Genomic DNA, 17,653 nt, shown 5'->3' with positions numbered 1-17,653 from the left:
CAACCCTGATATTCTATGATTCTATAGTAGGGTCTATGATGAGCAAGGGAGAAGCACCCAGACTGGTATGTTTTTGTAGGGTCTTGAATCTCACAAAAACAGCTTAGCAAATAGTGGGGGAAATGTTGTGAAGATTTGTTGCCCCTTACAAAAGAAATTAGACTCAGTTGAGGTACTGACCTGCCACTCCTTGAGCTCTGGGAACATCGAAGCACCACTTGTGCAAATTCTCATCAGAAGTAATTTTTAGATTGAAAATCTGAAACATTAACAGCAAGGAAGTGCTGATACTTAGGAGGAGAGGAAAATCCGCAGGAAATGCTGCACTGAGAATATAACCATTGGGGTGATTATTGTAGGGTCTCTGGTGGGTACAGGTGTTGTAACCAGAGTGGTTTGTTATTGTAGGTCTACCCACAGCATTTGTTATTTTGGCAGGGCTGGAAGGTTGCAGACACCCCTCCTGTCCTCAGGGAGGTGGGCGGGGGGGGGGGGGCCGGCTGGGGGAAGGTCACAGGGAACTGATGGGTCTCTCCCACACAGGGCATCCCCTGTGCCACTCCTGCTGGAATCTACTGAGGGCCCATCCACACCAGAGATGCTGATCCTGAGCTGCTCCTCCAAGCTGCGGTTGCTGGAGGGGACACTACAGAGGCGCTTGCCCGATACATTGCTGGTGACAAGGACTGATCTTTTTTCCGGGGATGGGAGCAGGGCAGAAAGTTCTCTCTCCCCAGAGTGATGGGGTGATGAGATTGGGCTGGTTGGGGGCAAGACCCAAGTCCTGGGTCAAGGGCTAGCTCGGGGTCAGGCCCCTTCCCACAGGTGCTGGCTGCTCTCCAAGCCGCCCCCTCCCCACTCACATCTCCTGTCTCCCAAACTCCAAATCCAGCAAATTCCTGCTGCTCACCCAGTGTAGCCGGCGGGACCTCCCCAGCCAGTCACAGGGCAGATTGGCTCCATATCAAACAGTTACAGCACAGGCAGGCTCTGTGCCAGCCAGTCACTGCATGGGCAGGCTCCGTGCCAGCCGAGCAAAGACCTGGGTAGCTCTGGCTCCCTCCATGATTCCATGTCATCAAGTTCAAGTGTGTGTGGGGGTCACCAGCCCCTTTGTCGCCCCTCCTCTGCTCTCTGGGTCTCTCCTGCAATACCAGGCCAGGACCAACAAATAAGGAGTCAGACCCTTAAATCAGGAGAGTAAACCTGGGGTGGTGGTTAGAGACAGGTCCTGCCTCGTCCCTCATACTCTCTTCCCCATCTCTCTCCCCTCCACATCCCTACCCCCTCCCTGCCCCTCACCCCAACCCCTAGCATCCCCCACATCCCCCACTCGCTCCCCATTCGCCTCTCCTTGCTGCTCCTCACATTCCCCTGCCCCCCATCTCTGGTACTCAGAGCCTGGGGCACCCGTCTTCCCAGGCCTCAGCCCCGTGAACTCATTGTGATGTGTTGGCCATTTTAACTAAGGGCAGCCTGTGGTGTCAGCCCCATTGGCAGGGATGGGAGAGGGAGACCATGTTGGAGAAGGGCAAAAACCCACCTAATGTGCAGAAGATCACGAGATACTGAAACCCCACAATAAATACTGGGTGGCTCCAAACAGAGTTGTGGGAGTGGGAATTGCTGCCTCCCCTTCAGCTCTGACCCCAACACCTCCATGTCTCTGGCAGGTCTATGGCACCGTGTTGACCATAAACCGGGGGAACCCAGCTGCGCAGGAGGTGCTGGTGGATTCATGGCCCGAGTTCAAAGTCATCCTCACCCGGCCACGCAGAGAGGTGAAGCCCCTCAGCCACTGCGTTGCACCTGGGGACCTGGATGGCTCGGGAGGATGTAGAATGGGACCCGAGGCTTTTCCTCTCTAGGGGACCCCAGGACAGGGGGCCAGATTGGCTCAGGGAGGAGACAGGGACTGGGATTCGGGGCCCTTCCTCTTCAAGGAGCCACAGGGTTGAGCCAAGCTGGCTGGGAATGGGACATGCAGCCCTTCCCCTCTAGGGGGGACCAGGCTGGCTCAGGGGAGATGGGGCAGGCAGATCAGTCATTCCACTGGGAATTCTCCCGTCTTGGCTGTATGTCTCCCCCAATAGGTGGCATCGGATGACTCTGATTTGTACACCAACACATACACAGTGTACTACCGGGACCTAGGTGCCTGCAAGGCCCTGCTGGCCAGTGCGGGTGCTGTCAACTGGGGACAGACCTTCCGCATCCTTGGTAACTTGTGCCCCAAAGCATCTGGGAGAGCCCCACAGCAACTGAACATATATGTCCTGTCTGGGTCAACCCCAGGATCCCACCCTACAATGCCAGCCCCAGAGCCCTCTGCTCCCCGCCAGGCTGCAAGGCTGCTCCCAGGAGCCCTGTGCAGGGCAGGAACATATGGGGTAGCCCCTTGCCAGTGCTGGGCTGGTGTCAGCTCACCTGACCACACCCTCTTCCCCAAGGGCTGGGGTTGGGGATTTGGAAGCTCAGACTCCTACCCCTCCCGACCCATGTGCCAGGCTGGTGGCACATATGGGCCCTTTTGTCACCATCATTCAGTCCCTTTCCCCCTGCTCATGGCCCGTGGCTGCCCCCTGCAGGGATCCGGGATGGAGTGTACGAAGTCTCCAAGGACGTCACCGAGGCTACGGGGATCAAGCTGGAGGTGTTGCGCTACTTCACCTATTTTCACCCAGATTCCAGCTACATGCCTGAGATCCGGTCAGTGTCTGCCTGTGTCACAGGGCCCCACAGGGGATGTGGTAGGGAGGAGGCGGCCTAAGAAGTGGGGGCATTGGCCAGCATGGCACTGGGATTAAGGTGACCAGAGAGCAAGCATGAAAAATTGGGATGAGGGTGAGGGGTAATAGGCACCTATATAAGACAAAGCCCCAAATATCAGGACTGTCCCTATAAAATTGGGACATCTGGTCACCCTAACTGGGATGCCCAAGATCTGGCCGACTAATCCTTATGCAGGGCCTAGGGCATTGAGGTCCTGTTGCCACCAGCAGAATCTCAGCGGGATTGGCACTGAGCCCAACCTCCTTCAGGGACCCTGCAGGGACTGGGGAGCGTAGCCAGATTCAGGTGGGGCCAGCCATGGGGAGGGGGATCCCTCTCCAGCTCCTGCACAGAGCTCCCAGCCTGTTCCAGGAAACCCTGATGCAAATGGCTTCTGTGCCATCAATGGGGCCCTATCCATGGACACTGGGGACCAAGCACTCCTTCAATCAGCCAGCTCTTGCAGGGCTTGGGCAGCGGGAGACCGTGCTCCCCTGATCCCCACACTACATCTCACCTTGCCCAGGATGGAGAGGAACCTTCCCTGCCCACAGCCCTTTCAGGCCTCGGCTTCCCACCCAGGCAGGGGCAGATACCCTAGTGGCACTTTAGGGATGGAGGGGTTTCCTATCAGGAAGCGGAATGAGACACTCAGCTCTAATGTGTAGAGATATTAGACAGCTTCGCCACAGTATCGGTAAGAGAGGAAAGGCCCCATGTCCCATTCCGCACCCTGTGAACCAGCAGATCCCCCTGTTCTGGGCCAGATCAGAGCTAGCGCCCCATAGGAGGGAAAGGCCCTGTATCCCATTTCCCATCCCCCAAGCAAGGCAGCTTCCTCCCCTGTCTACTTGGCTCTGTTATCCCCCTCTCCTGAGTCCCACAAGTTTGGCCAGGTCTGGATCCCATCTTATAATGATCTTCATGGGAATCCCCCCCTGTCTTGGAGGGGAAGCCCAGTCTGACTGACTGCCTCTCCCACACGCCTGCTGGGGGAAGAGCAGCCAATCAGAGCAGCTGCAGTAAGAGGTCCCTGCCCCTCCCTCTCCCTGAGGTAACTGACACCTTCTCATGGGACGGGTTGGGGGAAGAGCAAGCAGAATTTGCTCAGCATCTCAAGGTGGTTCCACTCCCTCCTCCCCCACCCCTCTTGTGAGCAATGGAACAGTGTGGTGTCCCTGTTCACCCCTTCCCTGGGACACCCAGCCTGGGAAGGGCAGAGGGGAGCCTGCTGCAGCCCCCACAGGGCTGGGAGGGATGGAAGAACACCAGGGGGTGCAGAGGGGAAGCTGGGAGGGGGTTGGGGTGGGCAGGGCTGGACACAGAGTTGACGGGTGCCTGTGTAGGGGCAGAACTGATGGGGCAGAATGATTTGCTGGGCAACAGATGGGCAGATATGGGGATAGGAGATTCTGGAGTGAGGCCCATATCACCATAATAAATCTGGGAGTGTTGACAGTACTGATCGTGTCACATCCAGGGGTTGAGGCCAGGGGAGTTCAACTGTCAAGGGAGACCAGCAATTACAGTGTCAGTTTTAAAAAACCTCATGATCTTAGGGCTATCTCATGATTCTGAGGTGTCACTCTGATCGGTGACCTTTGGCGCTTTGCCCTGCTGCTTTCTGTCCCCCTAGGCTGGACCCAGCCATGAGGCTCTCGTCCCTGGATGTCTCCCACGCTGACCTGCTGAATGAGATGTGGATCTCTGGGGGGGGAGGGGGGGGATGAGAAAAGCAGGAAGTACTTAGCCACCCTGATCCACCACTTCCCCAGTATCTGCCTGCTGGATGCTGCTGGCCACCTGGTCAGCTGGATCACTTCATACCCATTTGGTGCAATGGGGCTTTTCTACACTCTGCCCCAGCACCGGGGGTGTGGCTACATGGGAATGCTGAATAATTTGTTAGCCAAGCAGTTGCACACACTAGGCTATCCCAGCTACGGCTATGTGGCCATGGAGAACTACCCCATGCAGAGGTTGCAGGAGAGTCAGGGCTTCCAGTGCCAGCCCAACCTGTGGTACTTCATTCTTCACAACCCAGCACTGGTGAAAGACCCCACGTCAACCCCCAGGCCAGCACCAGGCACAGCCCTGCACCCTGGCAAGCAGCCCAGGCTGAACACGGACAGCTACCAGCCACTTGCCCCATGTCATGGCTCCACCAGCCACAAGGACCCCCCCGAGGGCAGGGGCATCTTCCATCCCCAAAGCCTGTTCAGTCATCAGCGGCTCACTCAGGCCCCCAGGAAAGGGCCTGGCTCCAGGGGATGCTCTGGGAATGGGGAGAAGCTTCCCTGAGGAATGAGATACCCCCTCTGAGACCCACCAAGCAGGGACATGACACAGTGCTGCTCCCACCTGAGTTACCAGGGAAAGGTCCCATGCTCCTCACTTCTCTGAGCCAGTCAGTTCCCCAGCCCCAGGACCGGATTGGAGCCAGCACGCATTGAGGGGAAAGGCCCCATGTCCCATTCCCCACCTCCTCAGCCAGCCTGTCCCTCCCTCCCCTTGGCTCTACCCTGCCTCTTTGTGTTCCCCAGGCTGGACTCTGCCCCGAGTCTCTCGTCCCTGGACATCTCTCACGCTGACCTGCTGAACGAGACGTGGCCCTTTGTGGGGGCTGAGCAGAACTGGTGGTACCTGGCCAACCTGATTTGTCGCTTCTCCAGCTTCTGCCTCCTGGATGCCCAGAGCCACCTGGGAGGGGAAGGGGGGGCAAGTGGGGCAATACTCCAGTCCTGGCCCCCTCCGCCTTTCCCCATCCCCCAGCACACCGCATCCAGGAGCGGCCCTGGACAGAGCTAAAGCGGCGTGGCTCCAGCAGGGCCTGAGGTCTTCCCCACTTGGAGTCGCGTGGTAAGGTGGTGGGGCTGCAAGCTCCTGGCTGACTGGCGGGAGCTCAGGTCCTGCTCAAGCCATGCCACGGCAGCACTGTCCAGGGCTGCTCCTGGATGCGGCATGCTGAGCCCCCGGGAGATGGGGGTAAGCAGCATGGCAGGGGGCCACGGCCGGGGTTGGATAAGGGCAGGAGTCCCAGGGACAGGGAGGGGTCAGAGGTCTGGGGCGGTCAGCGGATGGGGGTTGGATTGTGGGCATTCTGGGGGTCTGTCAGGACTCTGCGAGGGGGGTGGATAGGGGTCAGGGAAGTCAGGGAACAGGGCAGTTGGTGGGGTCTCGGGGAGGGGACAAGGAGCAGGATGGGTCGGGGATTCTGAGGGGGGTAGTTGGGGGGCAGAAGTGGATAGAGGTTGAATGGGGGCAGGGCCAGGCTGTTTGGGGGAGGCACAGCCTTCCCTACCGTAAAGCTCATTCAGCAGTTTGAGGCTTGCAGACAGCTATTTAACACAAAGAGCCAAGCTGTTATCTTTTCCATGGGGGAGAGATCACATGGGAAGAGCAATATCCTACACCACCTACCTCCTTCCCAACCATACCAAGGGAGACCGCACACCCCGCCCCCGGCATTCCCCCAAGGCTCCAGAGGGGTTAATTCAGTGGTTCTCAAACTTTAGTACTGGTGACCCCTTTCACATAGCAAACCTCTGAGTGTGACCACCCCCCCTTATAAATTAAAAACACTTTTTAAATATATTTAAGACTATTATAAATGCTGGAGGCAAAGCGGGGTTTGAGGTGGAGGCTGACAGCTCACGACCCCCAGTAATAACCTCATGACCCCCTGAGGGGTCCTGACCCCCAGTTTGAGAACCCCTGGATTAATTTAATTTTAGCACCCTGTGTCCATTCACATGCACGTGCTATTTTGAGCATTTCAGTTTTCACAACATAGGCTCATTCCCAATTCTGGAACAAGCTCAAATGCTCAGTTCGTGGAGTATGTACATAAGCTATACTAAAGACAAACCCACAGTAACCATCTCCAGTTTGTGAGGGACCCCCGTGGAGCCAGTCTCTAGGAAACAGATACATTCATGGAGGTTAAGTCCATTAATGGTTATTAGCCAGGATGGGTAAGGAATGGTGTCCCTAGCCTCTGTTTGTCAGAGGGTGGAGATGGATGGCAGGAGAGAGATCACTTGATCATTACCTGTTAGGTTCACTCCCTCTGGGGCACTTGGCATTGGCCACTGTTGGTAGACAGGATACTAGGCTGGATGGATCTTTGGTCTGACCCAGTATGGCCATTCTTATGTTCTAAGCTAAATGAACCCAAAGTTATGGAGACAGATACAAGACAAGGAAGCCAGCAGAGTATCAGAAACCTGGAAAAATCTCTGACTGGCTGGGCTCAGGCATTTGGTCACAAGCTGAGGTGGTTCAACAGTTTTGGATTTTTTTTAAGCAGAAATTTTTTCTTGTTTCTTTAAACAAACACAGCAAGCAGCAAATATTTGGCCACACACTTCTGAAACCCCAAACCATGTTCAGGTTTTGGCAGACGAATTTCAGCTTTTCAATTAAAAAAACACAACAAATTTTGAAGGAAAGCAGACATTGTCCGTGATTTTTTTCTGCTTTTTAAAAACCCCTAGTTTTCGATCCAAAAAACGTTTTGAAAGAAAATATTTGTCCAACCCTTTTAATGAGCTTTAGTGCCTTTTAGCACTAGGTGATGCTGAGAACCAGTGATACCTTGTAAAGGTGACTTGAAAAGAAGTTCTTAAAACTGGGTTTGTGCAGAGATGCGGAAGTTTTTAAATGTTTATTTTTCCCCAGGGCTGCCCGGGAAGGGCAGGGGTGAAGTGGGGTAATTGCCTCGGGCCCCACACAGGCCCCCACAAGAATATAGTATTCTATAATATTGCAACTTTTTTTATGGAAGGGGCCCCTGAAATTGCTTTGCCTCAGGCCCCCTGAATCCTCTGGGTGGTCCTGTGGATGCCACCACCCACCCTGTTAGCTGGAGCCTCATGGACCCCTTTGGTGCCACGGCTCATGGCTACACCCTGCCCCAGCACCACAGGTGCGGCTACACGCGGGTTCTCAGCACCACGGCAGCCATATTTGGCCATGTGGCCCTGGACAACTTCCCCATACAGAGGCTGCAGGAGAGCTAGGGCTTCCAGCGCCAGCCCAGCCTGTGCCATCATTATCCACACCCCAGAGCCAGTGACAGCTCCTGCCTGAGCCCCCTGACCCAGCACCAGCCACCACCTCCTACCTAAGTCCCCTTCTCCAGCAACCTCCATGGGGCAGGGCTGAGGACCAACAGGGTGGGCGCTCCATTGGGCCCCATGGAACTAGAAACATCTCCCATCTCGCCAGCACCTCTCTGTAACATGGCAGAGCTTTGACCTTGCTCCCGTGGGTCCTGCGCTTCTAGGCAGTTTATGCTAGCCTCAGTGGCTCACTGTGACCCTCCACGTAGCCCTTCTCTCTCTAGGGCCAGGGTTACAGTCTACTGAGCCCTTTTCATCATAGGCCTGCAAGGAGGTTGGTGAGAGAACTCCCACAGTCTCTGTTGTCCCTGGGAGCTTATTTCAGAACAGTTTAGCCTCCTGTCCTGACAGGGGCCTGACTTCCCCTCCCAGGAGATGTTCCTGTAGTGGTGGGTTGGGGGGCAACCCGGGCCCGCCCTCTACTCCGGGTCTCGGCCCAGGGACCCTAATGGTAGCAGCTGTTGGCAGACAACCTTTCACTGCCAGAGTTGCTACATTTCCCTGGGCCACTTCCCCACAGCTCTCCTGCGTCTCCCTTCTTCACCCTTATCTTAGGTTTCCCTTAACAATGGTTTGAGGGTGTCTCCATTAACCAGCCCTTCAGCCGCACTTCCTCTCCTCTGGCTCCCTGGCTCTCTCCTGCCTGACTGGAGTGAGCCCTTTTCATAGTATCAGCAGGGCCTTAATTAGAGTCAGGCAGTGATGAGCTGCTAAAATTTTAACAACAGGTTCCCTATAAAAAGTTCTGATTTAAGGGGGGGGAGTGGGGGAGGGGCAGGCGGAGACATACTTGTAGGGCCGGGGGCCCCTACAGGGCCTGTGGAAAATTGCCCCACTTGCCCCCCCAGCAGCCCTAGAGCTTGCAGCCCCCTCCCCCCTTACATTGTTGGCAGCTCAAAGAAATTCCGGAGCTCAGCTGATCTGCCCAGCTGGTGCTGGCGGCTGGCCGCGCTGCAGCTGGGGGGAAGCAGGGGAAGGGCCGGGGGACCCTCAGCCTCCCCAGCTGGGAATCCTGGGAGCAACAGGATGGTCTGGCCCGCGGACCAGAGTTCTTTGCCCACCTCCTGGCCCTTTAACAACCGGTTCTCCATGGAGGTCTAATTTTAGCAACTGGTTCTTGGGAACCTGTGGGAACCTGCTCCAGCTCACCACTGGAGTCAGGTGGTCACATTAACTTAATGGCCTCACCTGACTCTTTGCAGGTTAATTAGAGTCAGGTGTTCTCATTAGCCTGGAGCAGCCCCTGCTCTGGTCAGTCAGGGAACAGAAAACTGTTAATCCAGTGGCCAGTATATCTGCCTTCTGCTATCCTGCTGTACCCAACTGGCCTGGGTCTATCACACATAGCACATACCAGCCTCATGGTGGGGGGGCCTACCAAATTCACGCTCCATCTGGGTCAATATCAGGGGATTTTAAAAATAATAAACTTCACGGTTCCAGATATTTAAATCTGACATGTCACGGTGTTGAAATCGTGGGGATTCCCGACCCAAAATGTAGCTGTGGGGCCAGGTTGCAAGGCCATTCTAGAGGGGGTCACAGCATTGCCACCCTTAGTTCTGAGCACTGCTGGCAGTGGCGCTGCCTTCAGAGCTGGGTGGCCGGAGAGAAGTGGCTGCTGGCCGGGAGTCCAGCTCTGAAGGCAGTGGTGCCATCACCAGCAGCAGAGAAGTGAGGGTGGCATAGTATGAGAGGATCAATCACTTTTTTGGGGGGCTGTCTTAGGGGTGGGCAACAGCCTTCATGGTCAGAGGTCAGCCATCCCAAAGCCCCTTAAGCCTCTGAGTGCTGGGACCAGAGCAGGGAGGGGCAGGGCTGGGGGTTCCTACCATGTACTGAGCTCCAGCTGCTAATCCCATCCATGCTGGGGTGAGATGGGTCTTCCTCTTCCCCTGCATGGGCCGCTCCCTGGGGCGGGTAAGAGCCACTTCCGGGATCCTCCTCTGGTTTCTGTACAAAGTGCAAGCTGGTCTCCATATTGGAAGAGAAGGTTTGAGGTTGGGAGCAACAAGTATCGACCCTGCATTGCATACGAGAAAATGAAGATTTCCTGGTCAGACGTCAGAATATGCTTCTATGGGCACAACGTCCTGAAGAAGGGATGGTGAAGAAATTTGGCAGCATGTGACCTCCAGAAGAAGAAAGAGAAGCGTCCATGTACCAGCAATGGAGATACAGATGAGCAACCGTTTTCATGTTCTTTCCACAGGTACTAATGCAGAGAGTGTACTAGATGGTACATCTGAGAGAAGGGAGCAGAAGGAGACTCCACCGGTTGGAAGGCACGAGATGCACTGTCCTAGGGATGAGGGTTCCACGACCACCGCTCCCAAGAAAAGGAGGAGCGTGGTGGTGGTTGGGGACTCCCTCCTGAGGGGGACTGAGTCATCTATCTGCCGCTCTGACCGAGAAAACCGAGAGGTCTGCTGCTTGCCAGGAGCTAGGATTCACGATGTGACGGAGAGACTGCAGAGACTCATCAAGTCCTCAGATAGAATCATAGAATCATAGAATCTCAGGGTTGGAAGGGACCTCAGGAGGTCATCTAGTCCAACCCCCTGGATCGCTACTCCTTCCTACTTCTCCACGTGGGCACCAATGATACTGCCAAGAATGACCTTGAGCGGATCACTGCAGACTATGTGGCTCTGGGAAGAAGGATAAAGGAGTTTGAGGCACAAGTGGTGTTCTCGTCCATCCTCCCTGTGCAGGGAAAAGGCCTGGGTAGGGATCATTGAATTGTGGAAGTCAACGACTGGCTACGCAGGTGGTGTCAGAGAGAAGGCTTTGGATTCTTCGACCATGGGATGGTGTTCCAAGAAGGAGTGCTAGGCAGAGACGGGCTCCACCTAACGAAGAGAGGGAAGAGCATCTTCGCAAGCAAACTGGCTAACCTAGTGAGGAGGGCTTTAAACAAGGTTCACCGGGGGAAGGAGACCAAAGCCCTGAGGTAAGTAGGGAAATGGGATACCAGGAGGAAGCACAAGCAGGAGAGTGCAAGGGGAGGACTCCTGTCTCAGACCGAGAAAGCGGGATAATCAGCGAGTTATCTTAAGTGCCTATACACAAATGCAAGAAGCATGGGAAACAAGCAGGGAGAACTGGAAGTCCTGGCACAGTCAAGGAACTATGATGTGATTGGAATAACAGAGGCTTGGTGGGATAACTCACATGACTGGAGTACTGTCATGGATGGATATAAACTGTTCAGGAAGGACAGGCAGGGCAGAAAAGGTGGGGGAGTTGCACTGTATGTGAGAGAGCAGTCTGACTGCTCAGAGCTCCGGTATGAAACTGCAGAAAAACATGAGAGTCTCTGGATTAAGTTTAGAAGTGTGAGCAATAAGGCTGATGTCGTGGTGGGAGTCTGCTATAGACCACCAGACCAGGGGGATGAGATGGATGAGGCTTTCTTCCAGCAACTAGCAGAAGTTACTAGATCGCAGGCCCTGGTTCTCATGGGAGACTTTAATCACCCTGATATCTGCTGGGATCGAAATACAGCGGTGCACAGACAATCCAGGAAGTTTTTGGAAAGTGTAGGGGACAATTTCCTGGTCCAAGTGCTGGAGGAACCAACTAGGGGCAGAGCTCTTCTCGACCTGCTGCGCACAAACAGGGAAGAACTAGTAGGGGAAGCGAAAGTGGATGGGAACCTGGAAGACAGTGACCATGAGATGGTCGAGTTCAGGATCCTGACACAAGGAAGAAAGGACAGCAGCAGAATACAGACCGTGGACTTCAGAAAAGCAGACTTTGACTCCCTCAGGGAGCTGATGGGCAGGATCCCCTGGGAAAATAACATGAGGGGGAAAGGAGTCCAGGAGACCTGGCTGTATTTTAAAGAATCCTTATTGAGGTTGCAGGAAAAAAACATCCTGATGTGTAGGAAGAATAGTAAATATGGCAGGTGACCAGTTTGGCTTAACAGTATAATCCTTGCTGATCTTAAACGCAGAAAAGAAGCTTACAAGAAGTGGAAGATTGGACAAATGACCAGGGAAGAGTATAAAAATATTGCTCAGGCATGCAGGAGTGAAATCAGGAAGGCCAAATCACACTTAGAGCTGCAGCTAGCAAGAGATGTTAAGAATAATAAGAAGGGTTTCTTCAGGTATGTTAGCAACAAGAAGAAAGTCAAGGAAAGTGTGGGCCCCTTACTGAATGAGGGAGGCAACCTAGTGACAGAGGATGTGGAAAAAGCTAATGTACTCAATGATTTTTTTTGTCTTCACAAACAAGGTCAGCTCCCAGACTGCTGCACTGGACAGCACAGTATGGGGAGAGGGTGACCAGCCCTCTGTGGAGAAAGAAGTGGTTTGGGACTATTTAGAAAAACTGGACGAGCACAAGTTCATGGGGCCAGATGCGCTGCATCCAAGGGTGCTAAAGGAGTTGGCAGATGTGATTGCACAGCCATTGGCCATTATCTTTGAAAACTCATGGAGAACGGGGGAGGTCCCGGATGACTGGAAAAAGGCTACTGTAGTGCCCACCTTTAAAAAAGGGAAGGAGGAGGATCCGGGGAACTACAGGCCAGTCAGCCTCACCTCAGTCTCTGGAAAAATCATGGAGCAGGTCCTCAAGGAATCTATTCTGAAGCACTTAGGGGAGAGGAAAGTGATCAGGAACAGTCAACATGGATTCACCAAGGGCAAGTCATGCCTGACTAACCTAATTGCCTTCTATGAGGAGATAACTGGGTTTGTGGATGAGGGGAAAGCAGTGGATGTGTTATTCTTTGACTTTAGCAAAGCTTTTGATATGGTCTCCCACAGTATTCTTGCCAGCAAGTTAAAGAAGTATGGGCTGGATGATTGGACTATAAGGTGGATAGAAAGCTGGCTAGATCGTTGGGCTCAACAGGTAGTGATCAACAGCTCCATGTCTAGTTGGCAGCCAGTTTCAAGTGGAGTGCCCCAAGGGTCGGTCCTGGGGCCGGTTTTGTTCAATATCTTCATTAATGATCTGGAGGATGGCATGGACTGCACTCTCAGCAAGTTTGCAGATGACACTAAACTTGGAGGAGTGGTAGATACGCTGGAGGGTAGGGATAGGATACAGAGGGACCTAGACAAATTAGAGGACTGGGCCAAAAGAAACCTGATGAGGTTCAACAAGGACAAGTGCAGAGTCCTGCACTTAGGACAGAAGAATCCCATTCACTTTTACAGACTAGGGACCGAATGGCTAGGAAGCAGTTCTGCAGAAAAGGACCTAGGGGTACAGTGGACGACAGGCTGGATATGAGTCAACAGTGTGCCCGTGTTGCCAAGAAGGCTAACGGCATTTTGGGTTGTATAAGTAGGGGCATTTCCAGCAGATCGAGGGATGTGATCATTCCTCTCTATTCAGCACTGGTGAGGCCTCATTTGGAGTACTGTGTCCAGTTTTGGGCCCCACACTACAAGAAGGATGTGGATAAATTGGAGAGAGTCCAGCGGAGGGCAACAAAAATGATTAGGGGGCTGGAGCACATGACTTATGAGGAGAGGCTGAGGGAACTGAGATTGTTTAGCCTGCAGAAGAGAAGAATGAGGGGGGATTTGATAGCTGCTTTCAACTACCTGAAAGGGGGTTCCAAAGAGGATGGATCTAGACTGTTCTCAGTGGTAGAAGATGACAGAACAAGGAGTAATGGTCTCAAGTTACAGAGGGGGAGGTTTCGGTTGGACATTAGGAAAACCTTTTTCCCTAGTAGGGTGGTGAAGAACTGGAATGGGTTACCTAGGGAGGTGGTGGAATCTTTTTAAGGTCAGGCTTGACAAAGCCCTGGCTGGGATAATTTAGTTGGGTTTGGTCCTGCTTTGAGCAGGGGGTTGGACTAGATGACCTCCTGAGGTCCCTTCCAACCCTGAGATTCTATGATCATTCCCCTCTATTCGACATTGGTGAGGCCTCATCTGGAGTACTGTGTCCAGTTTTGGGCCCCACACTACAAGAAGGATGTGGATAAATTGGAGAGAGTCCAGCGGAGGGCAACAAAAATGATTAGGGGGCTGGAGCACATGACTTATGAGGAGAGGCTGAGGGAACTGGGATTGTTTAGTCTGCAGAAGAGAAAAATGAGGGGGGATTTGATAGCTGCTTTCAACTGCCTGAAAGGGGGTTCCAAAGAGGATGGATCTAGACCAGGGGTCGGCAACCTTTCAGAAGTGGTGTGCCGAGTCTTTGTTTATTCACTCTAATTTAAGGCTTCGCGTGCCGGTAATACATTTTAACGTTTTTAGAAGGTCTCTTTCTATAAGTCTATATTATATAACTAAACTATTGTATGTAAAGTAAACAAGGTTTTCAAAATGTTTAAGAAGCGTCATTTAAAATGAAATTAGAATGCTGAGCTTACGCTGCCAGCCTGCTCAGCTTGCTGCCAGCCTGGGGTTCTGTTCACCTAGGCCGGCAGCGGGCTGAGCAGGGCCTGTGGCCGGGACGCCAGACCTGGGGGGGCAGGGTTCAGGTGTCAAGGCAGAGGGCTGGGGGATGTGGGGGTGCAGGGCAGACGGCTGAGGTGGGGTTCAGGGATCAGGGCAGAGGGCTGGGGGTGCAGGGAAGAAGGCTGGGTGTGGGGGTGTGTGCAGGGCAGAGGGCTCGGGGTGTGGGGAGGTTCAGAGCAAAGGGATGGGACTGTGGGGATGCAGGGCAGAAGGCTGGGTGTGGGGGGCTCAAGGGTTAGGGCAGAAGGCTGAGTGTGTGTGGGGGTCAGGGCAGAGGGATGGGGCTGTAGGGGTGCAGGGCAGTGGGATGGGTGTGGTGGGGGGTTCAGGGCAGAGGGATGGGGCTGTGGAGATGCAGGGCAGAAGGCTGGGTGTGTGTTGGGGTGGGAGGGTTCAGGGCAGAGAGCCTGGGGTGTAGCGGTGCAGGGCAGAAGGCTGAGTGTGTGTGGGGGGGTCAGGGCAGAGGGATGGGGCTGTGGGGGTGCAGGGCAGAGGGCTGGATGTGTGGGGGGGTTACGGGCAGAGGGAGGGGGCTGTGTGTATGCAGCGCAGAAGGCTGGGTGTGTGTTGGGGTGGGGTGGGGGTTCAGGGCATTGGGCTGGGGGGGTGGGGGGTGTAGGGCAGAAGGCTGTGTGGGGGGGGGTTCAAGGGTCAGGGCAGAGGGCCAGGAGGTATGGGGGTGCAGGGCAGAAGGCTGAGTGTGTGGGGGGTCACAGCAGAGGGCTAGGGGGTATGGGGGTGCAGGGCAGAATGCTGAGTGTGTGTGGGGGGTCAGGGCAGAGGGCTGGGTGTGGGGGGGTTCAAGGGTCAGGGCAGAGGGCTGGGGGTATGGGGGTGCAGGGCAGAAGGCTGAGTGTGTGGGGTCAGGGCAGAGGGCTGGGGTTGGGGTGCAGGGCAGAATGCTGAGTGTGGGGGGGTTCAGGGCAGAGGGATGGGGCTGTGGGGATGCAGGGCAGAAGGCTGGGTGAGTGGGGGGTCAAGGCAAAGGGCTGGGGTGCTCGGCTCATAGGGGTGCTCCCAGCCCCCTGCCCTGAGTGGCTCAGGGCAGGGGGCTGGAAGGGATATGCCTGTTCCACCCCCTTCCCCAAGGTTCCATCCCTACCTCTCTCTGCCTCCTCTACGGAGCTGTGTGCACGCTGCTGCTCTTCCCCCTCCCCCTCGCAAGGGCCATCAACTGATTGGCGCAGGGAAGGAGAGGGGCAGGAAAGCACCATCCTGGGGGAAGAGGAAGCTTGGCTGCTGCAGAACCAAGCTTCTGCCTCCTGCCCCCGCAGGGAAGAGCGGTGGGCAGGGGGGCTGAGTGGGGCTGGGGGCCGGGACTGCGGCTGGCAGCTGCGTGCCGCTCAAAATCGGCTCACGTGCCATGTTTGGCACGCATGCCATAGGTTGCCGACCCCTGGACTAGACTGTTCTCAGTGGTACCTGATGACAGAACAAGGAGCAATGGTCTCAAGTTGCAGTGAGGAAGGTTTAGGTTGGATATTAGGAAAAACTTTTTCACTTAGAGAGTGGTGAAGAACTGGAATGGGTTACCTAGGGAGGTGGTGGAATCTCCTTTCTTAGAGGTTTTTAAGGTCAGGCTTGACAAAACCCTGGCAGGGATGATTTAGTTGGGAATTGGTCCTGCTTTGAGCAGGGGGTTGGACTAGATGACCTCTTGAGGTCCCTTCCAACCCTGCTATTCTGTGATTCTATGAGTCTCACTGTCACTGAGGGAACAGCCCCCAAAACCACCTTGACTCAGTCACAGCTCTGCCGAGCTGGTCCAGCTAACCCCTCCTCCATTCAATACAGCAACACTTACAGCGCTGAGGACAGCTGGAGCCTGGGGGTTCTTGGCAGCTCCAGGGGCAGAGATAAGGACCATTGGCAGGCACCTTAACTCCTCATTGTTTGGTTTTCAGACGTGTGAATTTTGCTGGGCTCGACATTGCCTAGAGCAGTGGTCCCCAACGCATCTATGTGCGCCCGCGTACTAGCCAGCAGACAAGCATCCACCAAAATGCTGCCAAAAAGTGGCATCACCAAGAGATTTTCGGCAGCATTTCCGCAGCAATGCCTCTTGACGTTGCCGCTTCTCGGCAGCATTTCGGCAGATGCTTGTCCACCGGCCACGGTCCTCGGTGGCTCGTCATCCGGCGCCCACTACCCGGAAAAGGTTGGGGACCACTGGCCTAGACGTTCCACATGCCCTTCCACAATGTTAACTCCACAGTTTGACTTAGCACTGACTGCCTGGCATACAAGGGAGCAGGAGATGTGGACACAGCTCTGCTGTAGCTTGGAACAAAGCTTGGAACAAAGTCACAGGGTGTGAGGGAGGTGACTGTGTTTGTGAGAACCCCAGAGACAAAAGGAGGGAGAGCCAAGACGGATCCCACAGAGCTGGGGGTATTGAGGCAGTTGTTGCTGCCAACACGACCTCTGCCTTCAGCTCGGCTTTGCCAAGCTAACCTGAGGATTCTCTGATGCCAGATTGCAGTTAAAGTAACAAATGTGATGATGAGTTGCTGCAGATATGGATTGCATTACTCCCCGCAGGTAACGAACTGTGACAGCCCCTTGTCAAGGAGATTCCATCAGAGGTAGAAACCTGCTCAGCCTGGAGCCCGTGGCTACTCCCCAATGTCAATAGGGACCAATATGAGATCCCAGACAGAGCATGGGCAAAAGAGGCACAGAACCTCCTAGGGCACACATGCTCGGGGGACAAGGCTGGGGGAGACACAGAGCAGAGGCAAGCAGAAAGCCAAGGAGAGGGGCACAGACTGGGAGCTCCTAGCACAACCCTGAGCCAAAGGAATAAACAGAAACTGAGAGTTAGGAAGGAGTTGCTATGCGGGAGCCCACGCCTGGGACAGCAGATGGTGTGGTTCGGCATTGAGGGGCATCAGCAGAGCTGGAGTGGAGGAGGCCCATGCTGGGACAGCAGGGTCTGTATTGAGGGGCACCAGCAGAACTGGTTTGCCCATGCCCCAATCCTGGCAGTGCTCATATTTCCTCAGAATTCTACTCAGCTGGCCCCAGGAAACCCTCTTGCCCCTCCCTGTGCAGGGAAGGAACCCAGTGGTGCCTTGTGACTGCAGGGACCTGGCTGCCCCAGCTCTGGGCCAGCCACAGACTCTGTTAATGGTTCATTTGCTCAGGGATAAGAGGGTGGAGCAGCCTCCAGGGGAGATACCCAGCAGGGACAGAACCAGCTGCTGCCAGGCAGGGACCTCACTGCCTCACAGACACCCTGTCCCCCTATCTTCCCAGAGGCTGCCCCTTACCCTGGCACAGAGACTTCTCAGGTGAGTGGGGGGTACTGGGGCCACCTGA

General features: G+C 54.8%; 1 pseudogene; it reads left to right on the top strand.

Moving 5' to 3' along the window:
* Positions 1–553: 553 nt before the first annotated feature.
* Positions 554–7,793, top strand: LOC120393392 (annotated as a pseudogene).
* The last annotated feature ends 9,860 nt before the right edge of the window (positions 7,794–17,653 follow it).

Source organism: Mauremys reevesii, unplaced genomic scaffold (genome assembly GCF_016161935.1).
Source record: "Mauremys reevesii isolate NIE-2019 unplaced genomic scaffold, ASM1616193v1 Contig2, whole genome shotgun sequence".
NCBI lineage: Eukaryota > Metazoa > Chordata > Testudines > Geoemydidae > Mauremys > Mauremys reevesii.
The sequence above is the reverse complement of the archived record's forward strand: the minus strand, read 5'-3'. Positions and strand labels throughout refer to the sequence as shown.